The 22,929-nt window shown below is 36.4% G+C and overlaps 1 non-coding gene across 1 annotated transcript; it reads right to left on the bottom strand.

Moving 5' to 3' along the window:
• Positions 1–1,227: 1,227 nt before the first annotated feature.
• On the bottom strand, positions 1,228–1,354 carry LOC126947068 (small nucleolar RNA ACA64). The gene has a single exon (XR_007722912.1). It is a non-coding gene; the product is annotated as a small nucleolar RNA ACA64 (small nucleolar RNA).
• Between the last annotated feature and the right edge of the window lie 21,575 nt (positions 1,355–22,929).

Raw genomic sequence — 22,929 nt, 5'->3', positions numbered from 1 at the left:
CATAAACCATGGCAGCTTCCATGTGTTGCTAAATCTGAAGGTGCACAGAGCTGTGGAGGCATGGCTACTCCCTCTGAATTTCAAAGGATGCCTCCAAGAGCCTTGGGGCTCAGACAGAGAAATGCTGCAAAAGTAGGACCATCACAGAGAATCCTCGGTGGGGCAATGCCTAGTGGACTCACAGCTTAGGAACCATCCCCAAGATCCATAGAACTGTAGATCCACCAGTATGCAACTCCAGCCTGGGAGAATTACAGGACATGGGCAGTAAGTCATGAGAGCTGCATAGCCCTCACTGAGCAAAGCCACGGGTGTGGGGTCCTCTGAAGCCCTGGGGACCCAACCACTGCCACAGTGCATCTGGAAGGTGAGCCTGGGAGTCAGAAATAATTATTTTAAAGCCTCTAGATTTGAAATCGTTTGTCTTACCAGGTTTTGGACTTACTTGGAACCTATTATTCCTTTCTTTGTTCCTATTGCTTCCTTTTAGAATGGAAATGGCTGTCCTATGCTTGTCCCAACATTGTATTTCAGAAGCACATAACCTCTTTGATTTCATATGCTCACAGCTGGAGAGTAATTTTCCTTAGAATGAATGACACATTGAGTCTCACTCATATTTGAATGGATAATAATTAGATGAGACTTTGGATTTATACTTTAAAATTTATGTTAAAACAAGTTAAGAATCTTAAGGCTATTGAGATGGAATAAATATGTTTTGTATATGAGAAAAACATGCATTTGGGTAGGGGCATAGGGACAGAATACTATCATTTGAATATTTCGTTACCTTCCAAAATTTATGTTGAAACTTAATTCTCAATGCAACAATATTAAGAGATAGGGCTTTTAAAAGGTGGTTAAGTTATGAGGGCTCCCCCTTGTGAATGGGATTAACACTGTATTGTATCTTTGTTAGTGGTGCTCATTTTTATTGCTTTGTTAAGGTAAATTAAGAGAAAAGCCCCCAAAATTCAAATTGAATTGGAAATATTAATATAAAGTCATTATTAGTGTTTGAATTTGAATTGCACAAAAAGCTTTATTTGAAAGATGGGGACAACAAAATGGCTTATCTCTAAGTTCCTAGAGGCATCGGCATCAGGCTCACGGCAACTGGGTGTCCTGTGGACAGGAGATACCCAAGGTTGGGGACCCCAAGCCAGAAGTCAGATCACACAATCTGCTGCATTGGGACAGGGCATCTGGGCCAGGGGCCACAATGCCTGTCAGAGCCTGGGTTTTACCCATGACATTGAGACAGTGGGTGGTGAGCTAAGGCTACTGGTGGCTCTAGGTGCTGAATTTCATCCACAGACACAAACAAAGCCAAGGGTTATTTACAACCAACACTGGACATGTTTAAATACACTGAAAGATCTAAAAAAAATCAAGTGATGATGGTCCACTAGCAGTGAGCTCAGCTAGCACCTAGCATATTTCTAAATATTATTTCTCACTCAAAAGAAGAGGGCTTGTAACAACAGTAAATTCTTCCAGATTCTAAAATATCTAATCATGGCAGTAGCCAAGAAAGTACTCGAAGACTAAAAGTGTTAAGTCAAAATGACAAAGAAACTGTCTTAAACGGACTCCAAATTTGAAAAAAGAAAGCATCAGAAAGAATAGTTATTATTTTTGCCTTTAAAATACTAAATAAAGATTCATAATTTCATAATGATAGTCAATGACACAGAGAGATAATTTTGCCACCATTGAAGGTAACTATTAGATATCAATGTATTACTCTGAAATCCAGAAAGGGAAAATGCATTTACTCTGCCAAAGTTCTTCACCCGCTGATGAAGGAATACTCTTCACAGAAGAGGTAATTATTAAAGAAGAAAAGAAAATAGAGTTACAAAATCACCATTTTGCAACATTCAATGAAATAACTCATGTAATAATCATCAATAGATGCTAAAATGATTAATAAAATATTTGGGGAGAATGGGATATTCACATAATCCCAAATTATCAATTCTCAGATTATTTGCTAATTGTCAATAAAAAGCATATCTTAACAGTGGAGACCCTGGCAGTCATTACCTTAGCAAGGGAATAAAAATGAGCATCACTAATAAAGATACAATAGTGTTGTGTGACTGTGTTGTTATGTGATGAAATGCTGAGTATACCACATCACATATAAATTATTCTCACCAAAACTATTTAACTTAAATCTAACAAAGTATTTCTTCTCAATTTTCAGGAAATCCTGGGGATAAACAAGTTAAACAATACCACATGACCCAAAATAACTGAACATATTGTATTAGTCTGGGTCCATTCAAAAGACAGAGACTATGCAGTAAATCTAGATTGTAAATTTAATGTAAATAATTGTTGAGCTATTAATGGAAAATCATTTTAAAGATATCTCTAAGAAATCTCTAAGAGATACTCTAGAGATACTCTAGATTTGAGGGAGAGTACCCAAAAAAGGACATCCCTGGAAGCGAGGGTGTCCTTCTCAAGCCTGGCATTGAGATCTTGTGGGGAAGCTGTAGTTGTAGCTTTCTGCTAGTGGAGAAGGAAGAAGCTGGTCTACAGTTAATAGGCAAGAAGGAAATAACTCCACAGGTGAAGGGGAATGGGGGTTAGTGGGCTGGATCACAGAGGGAGTTGAGCAATTGCTCAGAGTCTAAGGCCTAGAGTGTGCAACGTCTTCAGAGAAAGGGCAGTGACAAGGTTGTCATCAGGCCTGAGGCAGGGCTATGAAGTTGCTGAGGAACTGTACACACTGGGAATGTGAATGGGGCAGGGAACCATCAGATGTTTTCAAATATGTCTTCACATCTTTGAACAACCATGCAGCAGGAGTAATAAAAAAAACAACCGAAATGCAGCACACTTGAAAAGAGAGAAGCCACCTTCTACCTGTCATATCCCTCCAACATCCTCTATTGACGATGCTGAAAATCAGGTTCATTGTAAAAGAAAATGCTATCTAGTTCATTATCTCAGAGTAGATACTAAAGTTGGATTTGGATTTGAAAGTCAATGAACCCGTAACTGGCACATACACGAATCCAGAATGAGGAACATACTACAACTGGCCTGGCCTTTTCAATGTGTCACTGTCATAGTAATAATAAAAGGCAAGATGAGAGGGCTATTATAAATTGAAAATAGAATAAAATGACATAACAAACAATTTCATAAATGAACCTACATTGGATTCTGATTTAAAAAGTAGAATTACAGAAAACAGTTGGGGAAATTTCAGTAATATCACAGAGCTAAATAATATCATGAAATTGCTAATTTCTTTATGTGTCATAATGGTGTTGTATGTAGTTAGGAAAATGTCTGTGTTAAATTATTTAGAATTGAAGTATCATGGCTATTGTAATTTAGTTTTAAATGACTCAGCAAAATATAAATGTGGCATGTGTTTGCTGTATATGTTGATAGATAAAGCAAACATTGCAAAGTCTTAGCAATTATGGAAACTAGGTGGTAAACACCTATTGTTCCTTGTACAGCTTTTTTCAAATTTTTGATATGTTTGAAAATTTTAAAAATATAATGTTGGAAAAATAAAAGATAACATAGTATTTTCAAATGATGTAGTGTTTGCAACTGACATTTTTGCAGAGAGCTGGCCCCTCACAATATCCCCCTCACCCCTTTCTCTAGGAATGCTTCTTAAATATACAGTGCTAGGACCCAGCCAAAGCTGGGAATGTGGAATTTTGCATTAACAAGTACAGAGAATGTGGATCACTCCACTCAGTCATATTATTCACAGAGTCCTCTGTCTCCCAAACAAGTTCAAGACTTCCTGCTGCTGGTCTCCAGAGCTTCCCCAATTCCTACCTCTTAAAAACTCTTGGTCGAGGAGGATCTAGAACTAGAAATATCATTTTACCCAGCCATCCCATTACTGGGTATATACCCAAAGGATTATAAATCATGCTGCTATAAAGACACATGCACACATATGTTTATTGTAGCACTATTCACAATAGCAAAGACTTGGAATCAACCCAAATGGCCATCAGTGACAGACTGGATTAAGAAAATGTGGCACATATACACCATGGAATACTATGCAGCCATAAAAAAGGATGAGTTCATGTCCTTTGTAGGGACATGGATGCAGCTGGAAACCATCATTTTGAGCAAACTATTGCAAGAACAGAAAACCAAACACCGCATGTTCTCACTCATAGGTGGGAATTGAACAATGAGATCACTTGGACACAGGAAGGGGAACATCACACACTGGGGCCTATTGTGGTGGGGGAGGAGGGATAGCATTAGGAGATATACCTAATGTAAATTACGAGTTAATGGGTACAGCACACCAACATGGCACATGTATGCATATGTAACAAACCTGCACGTTGTGCACATGTACCCTAGAACTTAAAGTATAATAATAATTATAATAATAAAAGTCTTGGTTGGTTACCTTTACCTTGGATTCTCCCAAGCATTTTGAAATGTCCGCCAAAATGCTTTCATTAAATTCTCTTTTACATTTGCTAGACTAAGTAAAGTCCATTTTTACTACTGGATGCCACAAAAAAATACAGTAATATGGAACAGTTTAGTAGAATAAAGCCAAGGTTTTCCACCTAGTAAAAAATAGATACATATCATGGCTGAAGAACATATTTGTGGTTTTTGTAGAAAAAAATAATGTTTTACTAATTTATAAATTTATGTCTGCTTCTTTTTTCTCTTAGGCGTTAAAATTTGAGTTCTTCTGCAACATTCAGTCCTTAGTGCTTATCAATAAAATGTAACATTTGCAAACAAAGCACAAGTCTCTTTTAAGTCTTAAAATTATAACTCTTCCTATACACAAAATCTTTAATCCTTCATCTAAAATGTAAAAAAGCCTGATGTGTACTCTTGCTAATTAGTTTTCTGCTACAAATATCAGCTTCAGTTTAATCTTTAGCTATAATATATGTCTCTATTTACATTTTGATGTCCTCTCATCTGTATGTATAGGTGTGACTGAAAAGACAAATGTCAGAATAATAATCTTTTTCACACATTGTGTATACAAAGACAGCCCTTTGGAATCATGTCTGCAGTTATTGAAAGAGCCTGCTTTGCTTTTTCCTTTATGTGTGAAATTCTTGTTTGGTCTGAAATCCTTACTAACAAAAATATATTCCATTCTTTAAAGTCACACTCCAGATAGAGTTCAGTGGTTCATTTATTTTACAGATGCATATGGTTACACTTTGTTGCTCAAACTATATGCATGTATTTTTTACAGAAGGTTGCTGGGATTAAAAAAAAAAGTTGGAGGCAAAGAGAACTGGTTTCAAACCTCAGTTGTGCTATCTACTGTGTGACCTTGGAAAATTCACACCTGCTCTGCCTTTGCTGTTTCCTTATGTGTACAACAGGAAAAGCAATGCATTCTTCTCAGGGTTGCAGGGTTGCCATGAAGTTTAATAGAATGTATGTAAAGCACCTGACCCAGAGGTTATATGTATGTTGCTATATATATATGATTCTGTGTAGCAGTATCTGTTAACTTGTTTTACAACTCCAATGCACCCAAGGGTTATACATAGTAATAATGCTCCAAAACAGCAGTGATTTACATTTGAATTGGATATACTGTCTTTCCTAGACAGGTTTATCATGATCATGAAGATTGCATAGTTTGAAAAAAGCCTAATTCTGATATTTTTCCTCCCTTCTTCACTCTGAACAACTTTGGAAGATACTGACAATAATAATAGCTAACATACACACAGTAATGCCAATGTTTAGGAACCTCTTCTAAGTATATTACATAGCTTATTTAATTCTCTCAATAACTCTTTGAGGTAGGTGGACTTTGTTTATTTTAATTTTACATAAAAGGAATGTGGCCAGGTGCAGTGGCTCACACTTGTAATCCCAGCACTTTGGGAGGCTGAGGTGGGTGGATCACGAGGTCAGGAGATCAAGACCATCCTGGCTAACATGGTGAAACCCCATCTCTTCTAAAAACACAAAAAATTAGCCGGGCTTGGTGGCAGGCACCTGTAGTCCCAGTTACTGGGGAGGCTGAGGCAGGAGAATGGCGTGAACCCAGTGTCAGGCCTCTAAGCCAAAGCTAAGCCATCATATCCCCAGTGACTTGCGCGTATACATCCAGATGGCCTGATGCAACTGAAGATCCACAGAAATGAAAATAGCCTTAACTGATGACATTCCACCATTGTGATTTGTTTCTGCCCCACCCTAACTGATCAATGTTCTTTATAATCTCCCCCACCCTTAAGAAGTTTCTTTCTAATTCTCCCCACCATTGAGAATGTACTTTGTGAGATCCACCCCCTGCCCCCAAAACATTGCTCTTAACTCCACCGCCTATCCCAAAACCTATAAGAACTCATGATAATCCCACCACCTTTGCTGACTCCCTTTTCGGAATCACCCCGCCTGCACCCAGGTGAAATAAACAGCCATGCTGCTCACACAAAGCCTGTTTGGTGGTCTCTTCACACGGACACGTGAAACACCCAGGAGGCGGAGCTTGCAGTGAGCCAAGATTGCGCCACCACTGCACTCCAACCTGGGTGACAGAGTGAGACTCTTGTCTCCAAAAAAAAAAAAAAAAAAAAGAGGAGTGTAAGGCTCAGAGATGTAACTACTGTACAGACAAAGCTTGTAAAAGACAGAACCAAAATTTAAATCCAGGCATGGATCCAGAATCCATGCTGTAAGTTGCTTTATTAAACCAAATGAAATTTGTATAGACTGAAAAATATAATGTGACATTATAGGCTGTTTCTGTTCCTGTATGTGTTTAATAATAACTAAGTTATAAGCCTCTGAAAGTACAGGTTAATAATAGAAGTCTGTTCTCAATTATAACACCAGCTTGAGTTTAGAGCAGAGTACTGAAATAATACTGAAACTCATTACTTATCCAATTCTTTTTTTCCCCATTTATGTTTAGGGAGCCATAAATAGAAAATAACAATCACCCTCCCACATCCTGTAAATTATAACCAGATTGTTTTATTGCTTATAACATCAGCATTAACAAGCTTCCCTTGGACTTTTTAGCCTTATGTTAATAGTTTCATAGGGAAGGCTTAAGATAAGATAATAGAAAAAAAGGCACAAACTTGAGCAGCTATCTTCTTCTGGCAATGGGCACTGTCGGGCTAACCTCAATACGTGAAGCAGAGTACCAGTGAAAAGGTCTTTGCCCCGAGCTTAGAAAGAGGTAGGAATAGTGTGCTCTCCTTAGACTCTCATATCAGAATTTGTCTCCAATGCTTTATGATAAAGAAACCAGCAAACGTAAAATGGAATTGTTCCCTCGGATGGTACAGAGATTTTTTGATCCAGATTAGGTGGGGAGCTGTGGGACACAGATTGTTCATCATTTTTCAAAAGGACATTTCACTTACAGCCTAAGAAGTGTTAATGAAGCATTCACACTTCTACCAAGTGAAAAAGCAATAGAAAAACAGCTCTTTCAATCTCTCTTCAGAAATGCTCAGCAGTAACACACAGACTGCTCCCATGCAATCTTCACACAGAAGTAGCATTAAAAGATGAAAGAAAAAGTGGGCTCTCAAAATAGAAAAAATATATATATATATATAAAGAAAAACACCCACATACCCACACATTCCCCTTACACACACACAAACACACACATATACACACACACACACACGTTTTGTTTCTTCTCAATCTTGCTTCTGGTGCATTAATGAATACATCATGAATGCAGAATTTCTGGAAGATACCTCCTTCAAGAAAGGCATTTTCCAGCATCTTTGCATGAAATGAATCCATACCACAAAGAAAACAATTAGAGATCAGACATTCACTTCTCTGTAAACTGTTGTTGATGGAATTGTATGAATGAACAACAAAACCTGTTTTATCAGGCAACTTTCACTAGCTCATATCACCAGTATCAAAGACTTTATATCACAGCATATGCTCCCTTTTTGCATTTATTAGAGGTATTTATGCTGTCTATAAATTATTCATACAAACTGTTACAAGTCACTAAGAGGCAGGAGAGAGAGGACAAGCTGCCAAATATTACATTGTCTTGAAAGAGGCCATTTTAAGCAATCATCCTTAAGCATTTTTTGAAATAAGATATTTAGGACTTATTCAAGACATGTGAGACAAATCCTCTGACAAATTGTGAAGCTTATTCTTTTTTTTTTTTTTTTCTTTTTTTTTTTTTTTGAGACGGAGTCTCGCTCTTGTCCACTCCTCTGCTTAATCTTTTCATACTCCTTTAGTGGAAAGTCTTCAGGACCTTTATTTTTGGTACTACATGCATATTAAGAAGGTAGAACAAGAAAGGAAGGGCATTTTCTACCTTGCAAGAAAACATACAGGCTCATGTATCTGAATAGCTTCCAGATTTTCTGCTTAATATTTGTTATCCTCCCAAAATGACACAGATGGTGGAAATCTCAGGCAGCAGAGCTGTTGGATGGGGGCAGAAGGTCAGACAAATATTCCATAGTTTAAGGAGTGTGGCCCTATATACCTGTCTCTGCAGGGCCTGCCTTATTACAGATTAAAATGTTATGGATATTGCACAACCTCAATAATCTAATTGACCATCACTTCCTCGTTACTCTCTTGTCAGCAAGGACCATTTATTGTTGTTGTTGTTGTTGTTTTTCTAAAAAGATACGCAAAGCTCACTCTTCAGGGAAAAAGAGAGTTGGGAAATATGGAGGCAAGAGTTGACAATTCTGCTGTCACATCATCTTAATACCATTTTGTTTTACGTATTCTACAGTGAACCTGTTGTCTAGACCGCAATAAACAAGTATTTTTAAATGATGCACTGGTTTCAAGTTACACAGATTTGATGAAAGGCTCATGGATAAAACTATCTGCATCACTTAGAATTTCTCTCTAGGGCGATTGCTGCTCAAGTATGTGATGGAATCAATGTGATATGGGTCGGATCAGCTCTCAGGCACTTTACTGGAATTCTTCATACTTGTATTTAATGTACTTTTAAAAATGTTCATTTTAATCCCATGTATATGTAGTTGGAGTGGAAAATGCACAGATCTTCATTTTATAGTTTATAATGGACACACTTTTTCTCCACAACTCTCAGATGCAAGAAATGTCCCATCTCTACACATTTTCCTAAATCAAATTCTATCCTCCTCTATGCTCCAACTTGTTAGAGCACAAAGATGACCGATACCAGTGATGATTTGACTCTTCCCTAAGGCTAGAGTCTTAGAGTGACAAGAAAATGTATATAAGCTTCCTATGACTTTCATTCCACTTTGATAGACACTGAAATGCTCATTATTTAAGTCCTTTCGGTTTATTTTGGAAAACCATTGCTTACCCTCCCTCCATGTTTCTGTGGGACATGGGAAACTTTGTCAAGTCTCCTAGGTGATGTTATCTGTGAGGAACTTGTCACAAATAACCCAAAATACATATCCCTACCCTAGTTTCAACTAAAATATTCCCTCACTATTCACTGCCTCAGGGCAAACCAATTAAACTACCTCGACTTTCAACAGTAGCCTCTCTTCCTTCACCCTGGATTAGCCTCCACCATATAATCAAACCCTGGATCTTCTTGATACTCTAAACTCCTGTTTTGGGCGCTAAAAAACATACACTGTTAAGCACCTCATGAAGCAACCACACAAGATTCAAACTTGCCTACTTTCTTTTTTTTTTTTTTTTTTTTTTTTTTTTTTTTGAGATGGAGTTCGCTCTGTCCCCCAGGCTGGAGTGCAGTGGCGCGATCTCGGCTCACTGTAAGCTGCGCCTCCCGGGTTCATGCCATTCTCCTGCCTCAGCTTCCCAAGTAGCTGGGGCTACAGGTGCCCGCCACCACGCGCAGCTAAGTTTGGGTATTTTTCGTAGAGACGGGGTTTCACTGTGTTAGCCAGGATGGTGTCGATCTCCTGACTTCGTGATCCGCCCACCTCGGCCTCCTAAAATGCTGGGATTACAGGCGTGAGCCACCGCGCCCGGCCCAAACTTGCCTACTTTTACAGGACAGAAGAAAAAAAAAAAAAAATCTCTCTCATTCTTTGAAGTCTCCTGAAGCAAAAAGAACAAAATGAAAAAAAAAAAAAAAAATCAACAAATAATCCTGACCTAAATATTTGGTGAGTGTGCAGTCAGTGATTAATGAAGTCAAGTCTGTAGGTTCTATCTTTAGCTGGGCTAATTAGCATTACTGTATTTTAGACACAGATTGTACCTAAAACTGTAAATATTTTGCAAATCTGTGCATCTAGTCACAAGGATTACTGATGGTAGATGTTTCAGCACAAATGTCTAACTCGTGAGAAGCATGATGTAAAGTTATATGCATCTTTTTATTTTAAGTACCACTTAGAATACAGTATGTGTTTCATAGACATTTGTTCAATTGAACTAAGCTGAATTGAATTAAAATTGATCATCATTAAATGAAAGTAGGCTGAGCAACAGTCACTTTTAGTCCCTTTACCTAATGTAGATAATATTACAGAGTTAGAAGTATAGTTTAACAGCAAAATAAGAAGCTGGTAGCAAAACCTATGTACAAATATTTAAAAAATATTCTGGATTGGCAAAACTTTTCTAAAGCAAACAAGAACTATCTTAAGTTATTTCACTCCTGGAAAAACTCATTTTAAAGATAAATGAGCATTTTCATGTTTGGGAGATGTTGACTTAAACCATGATGCTTGAAACTTGAGGCTTGAATGAAGAGTTCATGTTTTGATTGAGAATTAGAACTAGAGATGGGTGTTCACTTAATTGGAGAGGGCATCTACCATCCCAGTAGGATTTTTAAAATCACACTCATCTTCATGACCTCAACATTATTAGAATGCCTTTAACAAAGATCAAATATTTCTTTCCACAGTCAGAGTCATTGACTTAATTTCTAATGCACCGGCAAAAGGGAGTAGAGTAATAATTTCACAGTATTTGTCTTAGTCTGGTTGGGCTGCCACAACAAAATACCATAGACTGTGTAATTTAAACAACAGAATTTTATTTTCTCACAGTTCTGGAGACTGGAAGTCCAAGGCCAGGGTGCCAGAATGGTCATCTTCTTGTGAGGGCTCTTTTTCTAACTTATAGAATGTTTCCTTCTTACTAAATTCTCACAGGGCAGGAGGAAATAATCCGCTCGTGTTTCTTCTTATAAGGTCACCAATCCCATCATGAGGGCCCCACCTCCTAAAGGCCCCATCTCCAAATATCACCACATTGCCAGTTACGACTTCAACATATAAATTTTGGAGGAACAAAAACACTCAGTCTATGATACCCTTTTCTGAAAACAGCCTTTGATATTATGGTATAGAAAAAGCAAATCAAGAACCTGTGGCTGGGAAAAGAGAGTACACTATAGCGAAAGAGAAAATGATCAGAAAAGAAGATTAATGGAACAAAAACAAAACCAATCTACTTCAAAAGTGTGTGGTCAACCCAAATATTTTAAAAATGTGGCTGGGCGTGGTGGTTCACGTCTGTAATTCCAGCACTTTCGGAGGCTGAAGCGGGCAGATCACCCGAGGTCGGGAGTTCGAGACCAGCCTGACTAACATGGAGAAACCCCATCTTTACTAAAAATACAAAATTAGCTAGGCGTGTTGGAGCATGCCTGTAATCCCAGCTACTCGGGAGGCTGAAGCAGGAGAATCCCTTGAACCCGGGAGGCAGAGTTTGCGGTGAGCCAACATCGTGCCATTGCACTCCACCCCGGGCAAAAAGAGTCAAACTCCATCTCAAAAAAAAAAAAAAAAAAAAGCTACATTTGTCAGGATTATTGTTCCAAATTATTATAAAAGTATTAATAACATACCTTGAGCTTTCTATCTTACTATATAAACTAACCATATTCCATTTAAAAAGTCCAATATGACATATTCCAAAATGATACAGAATATTGACATAATTTCCACAGTATTCCAAAATAGTCAGTTATTTTGATTACAATATTGTCTTGTTTGAGACTTTTTACATGGTAGTTTTCCACCCACCCCTTGCCATGCCAGAATTTTGTCCTGTTCATGTTTGTATCATGCATAGATAGTATAATATTTGGCGAACACTAGATATTTTAAAAATAATTGTAGGGATGAAAAATAAAAACCGAAATGTCTGTTGTTACTGTTAAAAATCCTAATTTGTTTTTGCAACAGGATAACAATTTTGGTTTTCTGTTTTTACATAGCAAAATACCATTGGTTACTTACTTCTCTAATCTTTCTTGCTATATCTTAATTCAAAATTATCTATCAAAATTATTTCAAAGTAAAGAGATAGTGAGGCATTATTTTAAAGATAGAATAAAATTGATAAATTTAGCCTCTGCTGCCGTATTGTTGGTAATAAGTGAATGATACAGTAATATTTAAATGAGTAGTCTATCAAAAAAAATTCGAATTGAGAAAAGTGATTTTTTTCCATTCGTCACAACTATACATTGCTCTGAGGGGACATAGTATTATTCAAAGAAAGTGTAACACTTGGAAAAAGCATTGTGGACTCAGCTTTGGACACAGTCCAGAAATATTTTTAAGTGTCATGATTTTCATTAAGCTTTGCTTATGGATGCCACATGTATTAGTATATTTTTTTAAAGGAGTTTATTCCCAGCTGTGTTTTCTTCACAGAGCCTGTATTTAAGCTTTTCTTTTAAATCTGCTTTTAAAATTGAGAGAAACCTTCATAATTTCATAATTTCTCCAATTTCCAATTCTGAATGAAATCATTACTGGATATTTATGTTGGAAACTTAATTATTAATCTTATATCAAAAATCACACAAAGAGGGAGAGGTGTTTGAAGAAATGATTTGTTTTATTATGTGCCTTTATTCTGAGTAAAATTTTCTTTCTTGCAATATGGCCACAAAATAAATCTATTTAAGTTTCCTGTCAACACATGAAAATAAAATTTATTTTCATAACTAATACCCCTTGGTGACTTTCAATGCCATTGTTATGCCTTTTTTTTTTTTTTTTTTTTTTTTGGCCTATTGTGGAAGTTATTTAATGAAGCAAATTTAGAACTATATGAAGTCATGATGAACCTTGAAGTTACTCTCTTCACAAGTTATGAAGGGGAGGGTGTATTGAGAACTATTCAGCTACTCTCTAGCTTTTCAGTGAAACAACTTCGCAAATTTTATGACTACTCTCTAACTTTCTCAGGTCTCTACTAAAATAGAATGTTCTCTGATGTTTACCAATATGCAGTTATTCTACTTCCATAAATACACAGTGTGTGAAAAACACCAGCATTTTCTTTGACTTATCTATGAAGGTCTTCTTCCCTATTTATGGTTAGTTGTGTTGTGTCAACCATACATTATGGACTCTAACCAAGAGAAGTATGGCCAAATCGAATCCAGGGTAATCTGATGTAGCCACACACACATTTTAAACATTTGCAAAATTAGTCTGTTTTTTAAATAATAAAAATATATTTGGAAATGTCTGTAAGAAAGGACATCTTACATATTGAAAGGCAGGCTCTGGAAACCTTACCCGTATTATTTTCAATATATTTTTCTGCCTTTATTTTGGAGCCACCATCTTTATAGACATCAATATCATTATTGGAAAGGCAAGAAAGCTTTCAAAGACAGTCATCTTATTGTCCTATGAAGACATTACCCTCTAATATATTTCAAATTTAAATCAAATATTGTGAATGTTCTGATTCTTTTGGACTTAATTTGTTTATGCCTCCTTTCTACTTACTTGTTCTCCTCAACTCTGTTATTGAAACAAGTGCAACACTGATCTTTTCTTTCCTTCATACGCTTGTTCTTTCATGTCCCATAAATATGACCATTATGAGCACCTATTATTGTTTAGGAAAACAGCCTATCTGCTATACCTGTGAAGCTTTTCAAAGCCTGCTTTTTCATGGCTTATGATATATAATAGCATGCCAGTTAATGAGATGATGAACATGTATTTGAGAATGGATATTTTAAAAAATCCACAGATTTCAGTAAAACATGCTTGCTTTTTTATGTAAAAGTTATATAAAACTTTAAGATAAGTACAACATTTGAAAATCAGAATGTTAAATAGGCAGTATTCATGAATATTTACAGCTCTTAATTTTATCATGTTACATATTTGAAAACAAACAAGAATATTTTTGTTGATGTACTTTTCATTTATATAAATTCATTGAAGTTTTAGAAAATGATCCCAAACTTAAAGTTCAGCAAAGTCTAGTCAGCAAAGTTCAAAAGGTTTAAATAGAAAAGGATTTTTAAATTAAAATGATATTATTACCTTGTTTTGTGATGAATAACAGTGCTACTAATGAAACAATAAACAAGAATTCTGACTATCTGTGTGCCAGTACTACTAACATTTCATTAAGAATCACATTAAAGAATAGTCAAAAGTTTGAAGTATTTAAACCATGTAAATAATAGCATTTTTATAACCATAAAATATCAGAGCCAGGAAGGAATTTAGAGGTAAAGAAGTCTAAATGAGTGCATTGCCAAGGTCACCAAGATGATGTGTTTAAATCAGAGCCAAAACAGAATAGTGGCAATGAGGAGAAAAGAGAAATTACATATAGTCCCTATTGCCATCCAGGCCTGGTAATGGATCTTTGTATACATTTTCTCATGTAATCCTTCTGACAGCCTGGTGAGCTAAGTAGTGTTATTATCTCTATTATACCACTGAGGTAGCTAAGATTTTGTTAGTAACTCATCCATTGTTGACACAGTAAATTTTGTTGAACCAGGGCAGTCTGACTCCAAAGTTCTTCCTTTTTCCACTGTGCCATTCTGCCTCTAGTATTTTTTTTTCTGACTTCCAGTTTAATGTTCCTTTCTTATATTATTTTTCTGATATTGTTGTTGTTTTATGAGAAACAAGACCAGCTAAAAGTGTAAAAATACTGGAAACCCTGCCTTGTCATGGCATCCTATAATATCTATTATAAGATACCTACACTCCTTCATGTGAAATTTCAAGCATATATAGCAATTATATGAAGATGAGAAATGTTACAACCTTAAAGAAGAATGATAATAATACGCACAACCATTGGGCCTTTCTTACTTTCTACAGGAGTTGAGTTTAAGATTAAGAAAGAATTAATAATCCAATGGAAATAATATTGAACCTTGGGTTAGGAAGGACAGGAAGAATTGCGCTTCTAGCACAGTGATCACCTTGAGTGCGGCCTCCTATAAAGTTTTACTCCTGTTATTCTTCTCTGAATCTTTGAATTAGAAAATTTTAAAAGTGAGGAAGTTAGACTGTGTCAGAGATTTCCTCAAATCCTCGTAAGCAATGCCGAGGAAATGAAAAAGAGCACAGACCTGGCTGGGCCCCAGGTTCTCCATCTCCTCTGAAGAAGCTGCAGCAGCTCCACTTTCTTTGGTTATACACATAGGATTTCTGTTTAATATTTGATTTGATATAAATATATTTCCACCAAAACCAATAAAAAATGAAACCTATTGATTATTTTTAAAGTCTCCTACAGTTTCATATCGTATCTGTGGTTTCATCAAATTTATAATAAAAACTGTTTAAATCTGACAGAAAACAAAAATCTGTTTAAGTGAGAACACCTAGACTATGTTTTGTTTTTCCTCCTACCGACACATTTTCCCGAAAACACAGCAGTATTTTCCTAGATTCAACTAGTATAACATTTTCTATTTAGCAAGTAATTATCAAAGTTTCTATGATCTGTCAGTGTGGGTGTAAAGCAGGAAGGGCAGAAAGGAAACTAGAAAATATATACAATTCTTTTTGAAATAGTAAGAATGTAAAAAATTGTCTCCTTTAAGACTAGCTGAGAGTCAGAAATTTTAATTAAATGGATCCGAACGTGTAAGAATATGCTTCAGACTAACAGGAGAAAGTGTGGTTGTGTGATTTCTCTTGCAATAATGCTTTATCTTTAATTTATTTTTAACCATAAATGTTGGCACTACTCCATTTTTATTAGAAGAATCATACTGCCATCTAGTGGTAACCTTGATGATTTTTTTTTTTTTTTTTTTTTTTTTTTTTTTTTTTGCGTTGAAATAAGATGGTTATTTAAACCTGGGAACTCTGTAATAAATTGAAGAAAATTCTCAAAAGCAATATAAAAGTTTCCAAGCATTTATGTCAGAGAAATTGTAAAACCTTTAAACTGTCATTATATATTAAAGAACATCAGCTGTATTTTCAATTCCTTTTCTTTTTAGTTACCTAGAATATTTAAAACCGATTTGTACCCTGGTAATATGTAGTTGATAACTGATTTTGATAACCTTGAAGATAAATGTCACTACCAGTTGGTTCATCCTCAGTGTGTTGAAAAGAACTTACAGGAACAACCAGAGAGTCTATCTAGAAAAGCTTGTTTGATGTCATTGAGAAGCTTCCCAGGGACCTTCTGTTTCCATATGTAACTCAAAGATATAGACCTTCAGAAACCATCTTGCTTAATTTCCTTGAGAAGAAACTTAAAGCATGGATAATATGAGAATAGGTCACCACTCTTATAATTTGGACATGTTTTGGTTACCCTTAGCAACCCATTGTACTTCTATCTTAGACATATTAACACTGGAATAATCACACAATTTGTTATTTCTGTTTTAATAAATGGTAGAATTACACTAGAACACAATGTAAAATATACCAGGATCCAATCATAATCTCCAAAACATAACCCGAAAATGTAAACATGATTATGCCTGTGAAACCTTACTTTTCTCCTTCCTTATTCTTTCTCTGGTATCTTATTTATTTCTATGACTTCAACTGTAATATTTATAAAGAAGATGATTCGTGATACATGATCATCTTGGGGTATTTGTTTAATCCTCATTGCCTAGTAAGATTTTGAAAGTATAAGTTCTATTCTATTAATTTTTATATAATCCGTAGTGCCACGCATGCAGGATCATCTCAATAAATGCTTGTGGAATGATATTGGAAAGGAAGCAATAATTCTTCAGATATCACTGTGCATGTGAGGGAGTGGAAAATGCCAATGTACAAGTAGGATTACGTCACTAATCTCAGTGCATCAATTCGTATAAAACTAAGACACAAAGGAACACACAGTATCAAAGGCACTACTTTGACAATGGGCAAACCATTGTTAGTAAGCTTTTTTTTTTTTTTTTTTTTGAGACAGAGTCTCGCTCTGTCACCCAGGCTGGAGTGCAATGGCATGATCTCGGCTCACTGCAACTTCTGCCTCCCAGGTTCAAGTAATTCTCCTGCCTCAGACTCCTAAGTAGCTGGGATTATAGGCACGCACCACCATGCCCAGCCAATTTTTGTGTTTTTAGTAGAGACGGGGTTTCACCATGTTGGTCAGGCTGGTCTTGAACTCCTGACCTCGTGATCCACCAGCCTCGGCCTCCCAAAGTGTTGAGATTACAGGCGTGAGCCACGGAGCCCGACCCATTTCTAGTAGTGTTACCAATATCTAGGCATTGACTAAACATAGCAATCCCTTTGCCTCAAACTTGTTATTTTCCAGTCTACTAGAAGTAGAGATACAATTGGAAACAATTACTTTAAAATGACTTTGCTAAATGAATTGTTGAACGCAGCAGTAAATCTATAACAACTAAGAGCAGAATACATGCTTGTTACATTACCCACAGACTATGTCAGTGTTCTGGCTATGTTTATCTACATCCACATTCAATTAAAATGTGATACGTGTCTCTAAAAGAGCTGGAGTTTTTATTAAAATACAAAAATCTATTATGAATGTCACAGTCACTTTACATTTCTCAAAACTCTTATGGTGATTACAAGGTAAGTTTTTATTTGCCGGTTTGTATGAATGAAATACTACTCTGGCAAATGTTTTATCTTCAATCAGATATGGCTCACAGATAGAAGGTAACAGACTCATTGGCCCTGTTAGCTAGCATTCTAATCTATAGTAGTCCATTGTAATAAGTAAAATTAATTGCTCAGTTCAGATGCCATAATTTCTCTGATAGAAATGCTTTCAAGTCCTCTCCTGGGGAGAAAGTGAAAAAGACAGACAGCAAACCAATAAAATTCCACAGCCAATCACTTTGCAAAACTCAGGTTTAAGTTCCACACTTTGTATCCATTAACGAAGAGATGAAGTGAACATCACAAGGGGAGCTGAAATTTGTGTTTTTACAGGCTTCAGCAAAGTTAGTATGAAATTTGTCTTCATGAACATCCAAGAATAAGGACATGACCATTAATGTGGAACAGGAAATTTAGCCATCAAGAAACCTGGACAAGAAATGTACTATCAGGTCTGAACTTTCAAACATGGTAATTGTTTGAACAAATTACTAAGAGAAATTATGTCCATCTCTTCCTTGAGACATTTTAAATGCGGTATCTTTTTTTTTTTTTTTTTTTTTTTTTTTTTTTTTGAGACGGAGTCTCGCTCTGTCGCCCAGGGTGGAGTGCAGTGGCCGGATCTCAGCTCACTGCAAGCTCCGCCTCCCGGGTTCGGGCCATTCTCCTGTCTCAGCCTCCTGAGTAGCTGGGACTACAGGCGCCCGCCACCTCGCCCGGCTAGGTTTTTGTATTTTTTAGTAGAGACGGGGTTTCACCGTGTTAGCCAGGATGGTCTCGATCTCCTGACCTAGTGATCCGCCCGTCTCGGCCTCCCAAAGTGCTGGGATTACAGGCTTGAGCCACCGCGCCCGGCCAAAATGCGGTATCTTTAAGAACGATGCTTAATCTTATGTCTACTGTCTGGGACAATTTAAGAGAATGATGCTCAGAAACAGGAAACACACTAAATTAAGCCTGGAGCGTCTTTTCAGACGTCTGTTTTACAGTTTACAATATAGTAAAATTTCAATTAACCAGAATGTTTGAAGAAAAGAAAACCCTAAGAATGTCAATGTTATTTGGTGTGAAAACTATAAAGGAAAAATTCCTTAAACTAGAGTCCAGTGTGATAAATTTCGTGTTAGTTATCTGATTCTATTCCCCAGCCACATGAATATAATAATGTTTTTCTTTGATTCAGACTTTGTAAATCTCAGCGTCATCAACATGGCCATCAATTCTTAATATCCAGATTAGGAAAATGACCAAATTAAAGAGATATAGTCGTTGAGCACAGCAAACAGAATTTTTAAATGGATTTCATGTTGCAAATAGGCAAAAGGTCAAGGATAACACAGCTGGGGCTGAACAACTGGCAGGAAAGACTTGCTACTTACCGAAATGGGGAAAACTGAGAGAACTTCGTTAGGGTGAACATATCAGGAGCCCGGTTTACAGTGTGTTCATTTTGAGATGGCCTATTTTCCATTGAGAGGAGATGATGGATAGGCAGCCAGAGTTATGAGTCTGAACTTAAGGTAAGATGCAGATTTGTGCTATAAATCAGTGCTCCCCAAGCTTTTTGGCACCAGGGATCGGTTTCGTGGAATACAATTTGATTCCACGGAGGGGGTAGGGGTATAATTTCGCTGATTCAAGCGCATTACATTCATCATAAGATTTTCATAAGGAACGCACCACCTAGATCCCTCACAAGCTCAGGTCACAATAGGGTTCACGCTCCTATGAGGATCTAATGCCACTGATCTGACAGGAGGTTGAGCTCAGCTTAGCTTGGTTGTCTGCCGCTCACCTCCTGCTGTGCCGCCAGTCCAGTCTGTGGTCCAAGGGTTGGGCACCCCTACTATAAATTACCAACCATCCTATGATCCCTATCTATAATACAATCTAAGTTATCATATCCTACAACACTGGGTCCAAATGAAACCATCAAAAACCTGTTCTCCCCATAAATGATTTTTCCTTACGGTTTACTGTTTACACATAAAAATGTATGCATAATGTATGAAATAATCAATATAGAAATACCCACAGTCTGCATTATCTCATGTAATAATCCAAACAAACCCTAGATCAGAGATTTTTTTTTTTTCATTCTACTTGATAGATAAGGAAATTGAGATGTAGAGGGTGAGGTAGCTTTGCAAATATCACACAGGTGGTAAATTAAGTACTGGTCTACCTGCCTTTAGATCCCCAAATTTTAACCACAACATAATTATGCCTCCTTTGATGATTTTGTTTGACTCCTTTATTTGTGTTATTTTGTTTTTCCTCAGCAGCTGCAGACACACACACACACACACACATACACACACACACATACACCCCTCTTATTAATAAGTGCATTGGAAGATTACCAGATTACCAGCACTTTCATAGGGGTCAGGTGCTTTTATATTGATACTTGTGGCTTCTTCAATCCAATTTTTCTTTTTCCCTCTCAATGTATTAATTTTGTGTTGGTATATCAGTTGAGAAAAATATTTGTTACACACACACACACACACATATATATATATAAAATCAATATTCTGATATCAAACCATTACAGCAGTAATGATAATTGACGGAATGTTAGGTAGAAAAGAAACTCCAATTAATATTTTGGCATAAAGCTTGCTACAATTCTCTTGTTATTCAGATTGGTTTTTGGTGCTAGCACTTTTGAATGCTGCATGTATACTTTCAAGAAATAATTTAATATGTTTTTCAGCTATGTTTTTACTTAGAAGAACAATGAAAACAAAGACAAAAATACGCATTCTGGTTGATATTTTTTCACAAATAATATGTTTTCACTAGGTTGAGCCACAAATTTTTTTCTTCAATTTCTATTTGTACTCAATGAGGACCAACTTATAAGCCCATCTATACTATATTTATTTTAATTGATTTTCTATGTCATCTTTTTTAAAGCCACCGGTACTTGAAGTTTCAAAATCATATTCAAAACTTGCCTGAGTAAGATGTTATGAATGATTATCCTGTTTTACAGCTGAAGAGCCTGAGATTCAGAGAAAATAGGTGGTTCTCCCCAAATTGCTATTTTTGCGGGCATTAGAGCTAAATGTGGGCTTGATGTTCTGGGTCAATTTATTTCAAACTTTAATATACATAAGAATCACCTACAAATCTGACTGACATGCAGATTTGGATTCATCAGGTCTGAAATGGGGTCTAAAACTGTATTTCCAACATGCTGCCTACTGGCAATTATGCTACTGGTCTGAAAGCTACATCTTGAGTAGCAAGGGGCTAAATTAAACTTGCTCATAGTGGAATTCAGGAGATGCATATAGCCTATTTGTGTAGATTGGTCACTGTGCTAGTCCATTCTCACATTGTTATAAAGAAATACCTGAGACTGGGTAATTTATAAAGAAAATAGGTTTACTTGGCTCCCAGATCTGCAGGCCGTACAGAAAGCATAGTGGCTTCATCTTCTGCGGAGACCTCAGGAAGCTTCCAATTATGGTGGAAGGCAAAGCGAGAGTGAGATGTCTCATGTAGTGGGAACAGGAGGTAGAGAGAGAGAATGGGGCGGTGCTATATACTTTCAAATGATCAAAAGTCACAAGAAGTCACTCACTATCCTGAGGACAGTCCCAAGGGGGTGGTGCTAAACCATTCATGAGAAATCACCCTTATGATCCAATCACCTCCCACCAGACCCCCAACTCCAACATTAGGGATTACAATTCGACATGAGATTTGGGCACGGACACAGATCCAAACCATATCAATCATTTGTTCACTTACTTTCAATGGACACTTTCTATGTTAGGAATTTTGTAGAAGATAAATGAGAACTGTCTTCAAAGAACCCACAGTGGAATTGAGAAGGTAAACTCCTCTACAAACAAGTACAATATAAATATAATGTATACACATATGCATATAAGGTAATTTTGAAGAGCAGGCAGGATTTCTTTCTTTTTTTAATGACAAAAACAACACTTGTAAAAAACTCAAAAAAAAGAAAAAAAAGAAAAAAGATATATGATATAATATAAATCATAAGATATCCCCCTCTCACTATCATTCTCACTCTGTAGCAGTAACTACTTTTAATGGCTCAATTTGTGTCCTTCCAGACTTAGAAAAGGAGCATAGAGATACAGCAATTTACAAAAAACAGCATCATACTCTACATATTGTTTAGGGTTTTTTTCATTCAATGAACATTCTACTTTAATGCGTATATGTGTGTGCCTGTGTGTGTGTATATATACATATACAGGCACACACACATATATATATATAATTTATTTTAACGGCTACATCATTTTCCCAATGATGACATACCATAATTTGCTTAATTCTCCCCCTACTGATATACCTTTAGCTTGCCTCAAGATTTTTCTTATTACAAATAGTGCTTCAGGGAATATATTTGTTCATATGCCCTTGTACATTTTCTGTATGATAGAAACCCAGACAGTTTGGTTTACTTTGGATAGGTAATGCAAAGATAGCCACCAAGAAGATGGTATCAATTTAGACTCTCTTTAACTGTATGTAATATTGTCCTTTGCACCACTGAATTGCTAATACCGCATAGCATTATTCATTTTTAATATTTTCGATTTGTAGCATATTAAAAATATACAAACATAAAAATATAAATAAGTATATAATAAGCACAGTAGTTCAACATGTGTTTAAATAAACTAGCTAAATGTTTATTTATATATTTATATGATATTGTATACTATACATGTTGGTATAATTTTGTTGTTTGTTTGAGACAGGATCTTATTCTGTCACCCGTGCTGAAGCGCAGTGGCCTGATCATGGCTCACTGCAGCCTCAGCATCCTGGGCTCAAGTGGCCCTCCCATCTCAGCCTCCTGAGTACTGGCACTACAAGTATGTGCCACCATGCTTGGCACATTTGTTAATTTTTTGAAGAAATGACATCTCGCTTTTCTGAGCAAGCTGGCCTGAAACTCCTGAGCTCAAGTGATCTCCCCAACTCGGCCTCCCAAAGTGCTAGCATTAGAGGTATGGGCCACCGTGTGTAGTCACATATTTTTATTTCTATTTATATATTTATTATTGGCATGAGTTAAAAGTAACTTTTCTATTACCAAATTATACACTTATTTTTCAATGTGTCT

The sequence above is a fragment of the Macaca thibetana genome, chromosome X (genome assembly GCF_024542745.1).
Source record: "Macaca thibetana thibetana isolate TM-01 chromosome X, ASM2454274v1, whole genome shotgun sequence".
Lineage (NCBI taxonomy): Eukaryota > Metazoa > Chordata > Mammalia > Primates > Cercopithecidae > Macaca > Macaca thibetana.
Note: the sequence above shows the minus strand (reverse complement) of the source record. Positions and strands in the feature narration are given on the sequence as shown.